General features: G+C 46.4%; 1 long non-coding RNA gene across 1 annotated transcript; it reads right to left on the reverse strand.

The window, feature by feature from the left end:
* LOC119157374 lies at positions 1-4,839 on the reverse strand. The gene is made up of 4 exons (XR_005107506.1): positions 4,696-4,839; positions 3,495-4,022; positions 841-890; positions 1-397 (listed from the first exon to the last, which is right to left on the reverse strand). It is a non-coding gene; the product is annotated as an uncharacterized LOC119157374 (long non-coding RNA).
* Between the last annotated feature and the right edge of the window lie 969 nt (positions 4,840-5,808).

The following is a 5,808-nucleotide window of genomic DNA, read 5'->3' on the forward strand; positions in this document are numbered from 1 at the left end:
TGCATAGGCTTGTACCTTCCATTCAGAAAGCTCTGACCTGATCCCCACCATGACCGCTACAGGCGAGATTTATTTTGCAAACACACATTAAGTTTTTAAGCAACTGTCAGCCATACCCTGCATCACACAGCAAGGACTCAGGCTGGGCAATGTCTTGAAATGAGGACTGAGGCACAAAATGCGGTTGAAGGTCCCATAGCAAGCAGATAGCTTCCAATACTTGCAGTAGCTGACTGCTAAGAAGACTGACTGCAAAGTCCTGTCCCAGCTGGAGTCACCAAACGCTAAAGGCTTCTGGCCCATGTACATCATGTTGGTGCTTCCAGGAACCAGCAGAGATACAAACAGCTGAGGCCATGTCATTATCTGCCAAGACGGAACGATATGTCCTCTTCAGCTAGAGATGATAGAACAGGGAGACTGGTGTGAAATAATCTGGAGTCACCAAGGAGTCCTCCAACAAATCAATAGATTACATAAACACACTTTAAATTCAGGAAAGTCATCAACGGTTAGAAATAAAATGCTGCCTCCTGCTCCCTAGAATGGTCTGAGGTCCAGAGTAAGTTCTGTTCTTCAGTCAACAGCCAGTTCTCATCTCAATGCTAGTGACAGCTTGGTGCAGTTGGCCTTCTCACAGCTCTGTCCTGCTCCAGATGTGTCAGCAGAACAAGGCCCACCATGTATTTAAGCTGTTCAAAAATCTGAAGTGCTGAAAAGGACCAGAGCAATAACCGATGTTTGTGGAACACCGTGTGATGGGTGTAGTAAGGAAACTACATCCTCACCACCACTGATTAGCTCCACAGCTCATACAATTCAGTCATGCTCACAACATACCTTGACCATCTCATTCCCATCGGTGAGACCATGAACGCCTCAGAGGGATCCTGGAGGACAAAAAACTGTGTGTAAATTATTAGTCCTCAAGACCTTTAACAAGCTTCCCAGTCTGAATCCAGACTGTCTTGATGTAGGAAGTTAATGTCGTATTAACAGAACATTAAAGTTAACTTGTACTTGAGCTCTTGCTAGTTTCACTGGGAATTTGCTCCACAGTTGGGATGATTTCAGCCAAACAGTTGATTTGAACTGGTGTTGTGTCCTTACTGGGTTTGCCCAATATTGGTCAGAGCACATTGTGCTCGTCATATTGGCTACCTTGATCATGGGTGGCGTCACCTAGTAATAGCTAGGAGGAGGCTGGTATGAATGCACACACTGAAATTTCAAAGAATCTCGGTAAATTAGAAACACGCCAGTCACAGAAAAATTACTAGGGCCCTCGATGCAATGATATCCCCAAAATGAGCTACTGTGTCTGAAAAGCTTCCCAAACATGTACGATCATAACGACACAGTTACCTGGTTCCCATGTTGGAGGGGCAGCTCAAACACACAGTGCATTGCCAAAGCAGTTCCCTTACTGAGGAGCTGCTTGAGCTCAGATTTGGCAGCATCGCTGGGAATAGGCACCAAAGTTGTTCTAGTCTGCAGCATACATGCTTGGAGATGTGCTATATCACCCCATCAGCTTTTATTTTCCAGTGCTGATAGCTGAGTTTCCACCTTTCTATCCACCAGCTGATGCAGGTGTCAGAAGGCCAGGAAAGGCTGTGGTGGCCAATAATTGCAATGAGGTGTTGGATACCAGTACAGCATCAGTCCTTTTGCCCTTTACCCAGCTCTGGAATACATTGAGCCCATGACTGTGTGGTTAAATTAGGAGCACCCATGTTGCTGTGCTCCTGACCACTGCACTGGGGAGTCTGTTTAAGGCAAGGATGCCTCCTGTACTAGAAGGCATCAAGAAATCTCACTGGAGAGCCTGGGGCCATCTGCCCACTGTCCTCCTGAGCTAAGAAGTGATTTTCTGAGGTCTCCCAAAATAGAAGTCTCCCAAAAAGAAACACACTTGCTGTTCACAGGGTAAGGAAGTTCAGGAAAACATTTCTGGTAAATATTCAGTTCTATCAGGTATGCAACTCTGTTCCCATTAAATGTTTTATCAAGCAACCTGGACATCCAATGTCAGCATGCTGAAGATGTGCTCAAGGCCCTGGTAGAAGCACCACGAGGGGCCACCCACTCCTGCTGCGAGGGGTTAGCCACAAGGCAGGCAACAGCAGCAGGGTCCCTTCCACCAGCCCCACTCACAGCCCTGCCCGGAGGCTGGGACCGCACCGGGCTCGGAGGGTCCGCAGGCAGCTGACCTCCAGCACACCGGCTCTGCGAAACGGTCCCAGCACAGACACAGCCATCCCGGAGCATCATCATGTTCCTCACAGCGGCGTGTCAAACCATCCTGCCCTTAGCAAAGCCAGTTATTCCATTGTGGTCGGCAAGCTGCAGTTTAAGCAGTATAATTACAACTGCATTTGGCGCTTCCACTTCTGTCTGGATTGCATCTCTGCAGAACCCTTACCCACCGGCAAAATTCTCCAGTGAAGACTTGACCCGAATGAAAAGGCTGATATAAATACATCCGTAGGGTTCTGCCAGCAATTAGGAATAAGGGCGGGGGGAAATCCCTCCTAAGAATCTAACAAAGCCAGGAAACCTTTTTAAGCAGAACCAGCCTATCAGAGTGACAGAGTTGACATTTAATGTTGGGTGGACAATAGCGACGTGAAAAGTGTTAAATGACCTGTTCATCTCAACAGCACATTCATTAGGCTAGTTAGGGGGCTGTTTCAAAAGCCTTCAGTTTGGACCTAGCTTCTCCCATCACTGACCCTCTGTGTTAACATGCAATAGAGACGAAGAGTCTCAATTAACCCTTCTCTAGCCAGCCTAGTTGAAAGCTGTTTGCAGAGGTTTGATTTACTACAGCTTTTTTTTTTTTCCTTTTCTTTTTGTTCTTTTTAAAATCAGGAGTTTGACTTCAGTAAAGCTGAGGAGGAATCTCCCCATATGAAACTCTCCCAGTTTTACAATATGTGGGATTTCCACACATGGATTTTCTGATGCCCAGGGCCTGAGGCTGATTTCCAAGTCCTGTAACTGTAGTAAAATATTTGTAATTGCTCACTGGGATCTCAGCCAGTGAGAATATTTCCTCTTTAACCTACGAAACAAAAAGAGTTATCTTAAATACACGCTGAAAGCAGAAAATAAAATTAGCAATGGTGTTTAAGGAGCTTGCCAGCATGCAAGTTCAGAGAGACAGAGGTTAATCTGATCCCAATTCAACTACGGGAATCCTAATGTTCCAATGATTAAAATATTAGTCCAGATGAACAGGTGACCTCCCAAATCCCCTAATGGGATGGCACAGCCTGTTATCCCATGTAGCAGTATCCCATTAAGCTGACACCTCTGCAGGAGCAGGATACGCTCCCAGTTGCACACACAAAATTAATTATTGTCAAATGCACTTCATGGGGACTGAGGTGAGAAATACAAGTTAAAATAATTGACAGTCATATTAGGCAGCAGTTCAAAACCTCCTTGCAGTATAACCACAGGCAAGATAAACAGAAACTCATGGTTACCTTCACAGGTGGGTGCCCCCTGCTTCTTGTCACATCATCCCCGCTCCTCTTGGCTTTTTTCTTCCTTACTCTCCCTTCTCCCCCTCCTGTTTTTCCTTCCCCTCACACCTCAGCCCTGGCTCTTTCCCAGCACACACTGCCAAGCTGCCCAGGGGGTGGCAGGCAGGCAGTTTGCCCCTGCACACCTGCTCCAAGAGATTTGCCACCACGGTATAGCACCTCCTACGCTACCAGACTCCTGGAAACTGCGTGCCCCCTGCATGCTGCCTCCTTACATTCCCGGCTCGTCTCTGCTCCCTCATCTAACACATCCTTCCTGCCACAACACACTTTCTTCAGGCGTCTTCTTCCATGCTCAGCTACCACAGGACCATCTGCTTCCATGTATCTTCGTTTTTAGAGGCACTACCCCAAACCTTGCAAGCCCCAAGCAACCTGGCTTACGGGCAGTGGGCAAAATTCAACTTCAGAAGGGCATTTCTGCTCCCGTTTTGCATGCGAAGAACCACACTCCAAAAAACTGAGGCACTGAAGAAGAAAAAAAAAAGAGAAAAAAAAAGCATTTATCTACCTACCTCACCAAGCCACATACTAAAAGTAAGGAAGACAGAACAACTGGAAACAACCTCCACAAGTTTCCCATAGCCTTCAGAGGAGATGGAATCTAGATGTAATTTTAAAGGAGAAGATTGTAAGTGTTTTCCTTGCACTTTAATTGGCAAGTAATCAAGACCACATTCAATGCAACACAAGTTCTTGCAATCACGCTGTGACAGCAGACCAAGAAACTCTATTAGGAATCCAATGCAATTACAACCCAACAGCAGTCCGGCAAAGGACTAGATATAAAGGGAGGCATGACCTCACATTAGGAAGAAGCTGGTGATGATACAGCTAAGGTGTAGTTCAGACACCACTGAAGTGACACTAACAGAAGCAATCAGAAAAGCTGGCGCTGGGACAAGAGAGCTGCCACTGGATACTTATTTCACAGTCCTGAAATTTTACTACAGTCAGAGTTGCTTTCAGATCATCAAATAACCGTTTCCAAAACTATGAATACCCCTGCCCTGTGCTCAGCAGTATCTGAACACAAGTGTGTATCCTTTTCCCTTTGGCCATCCTGCCACCGTCCACACTTCAAAACAAGACTGGGGCAGCCCACACCATACAGGCAAGAGGATATATTAAAACCACTCACGTTCAAATGAAGAAAAGAGGTGAATGTTCTGCACGAGGCATAATCTCGGTGCTGCGCTATCTCACAACATGTTTCTGAATGAAGCTTTGGGTCTGGCCATGGTATGTAAGTTTTAAAGACAGGCTGCCTGTCGCCAGATGCCGGTGTCACTGTTGAGACGGGCAGTGACGTACAAAGTCGTTGGCTAGAGAGAAGGAGGAACAAGTTTTCTCTGCAGGAACTGTGAACCGAGCGCTCGGTCTCTTCCCTGCCTGGCCAGGCTGCCGGGGCGATCAGCTGCGGGAGCAATTGTGCAGACCAGCTGCTCTGGCTGGCATCTGAAGTAGGTTGAAGGTCTGGGTGTAGGAAAACAAGGAGAGCGTTGGGTGATTGCAGCCCGGTGGGGAAACACGCTGCTAGCACAACATGGCTTTAAGAGGGGTTAAAAATCTCATTGTCAGAAAAGACATAAACAATATAGGTCCTGCAAAGGCAGAGAGTGAAGCAGTTTTTCTTGATTTGTGACCTGCACTACACTGCTGAGGCACAAGATCTCCAAAAGCCACTGCAAAGCTAGGAAATTAATACATCGCCCATATGCATATAGGCTCCCAAAAAGCGGGGGGGGGGGGGGAAATGCAGATTGAAGTTACAAGTATTTACAGTTTAGGAGAACATTTAATTGGTTGTAAAAAAAACCCACCAGGGTGACACTGCACAAGCTGATTCTTGGATTGTCTTCAAAGGCTTAGGGGGACCTTCTAGTTAAGAAGGGAATGAGAAACACCGGTGCAGGAAAGACCTCAAAGTCCTTTAAGTCTTCCCCACACTCCCCCATGACCTCTCTGTCCCCTATATGTTTTTTCTTCTCATAAATCTGTTCAGAAAATACCGTTTCCTTTTTGGTATCGGTTTGGTGCTATCGCTTCACCATAGCAACAGACAGCAAACAGCAGCTCCAACAACTGGAACTTGTTGGCTGGCTCAGGTAAGCTCTCCTGCAGCAGCAGGCTTCAGTGACTCTCTGCTTTTGGAAAATCCATCAGTTGCATAATTCTGGATTTAATTCCAGTAAAAGAGAATATACACAATTAACTAAATGCCACCAATTAAATGATCAAGAGGGCAGGAACG

The sequence above is a fragment of the Falco rusticolus genome, chromosome 14, assembly GCF_015220075.1.
Source record: "Falco rusticolus isolate bFalRus1 chromosome 14, bFalRus1.pri, whole genome shotgun sequence".
NCBI lineage: Eukaryota > Metazoa > Chordata > Aves > Falconiformes > Falconidae > Falco > Falco rusticolus.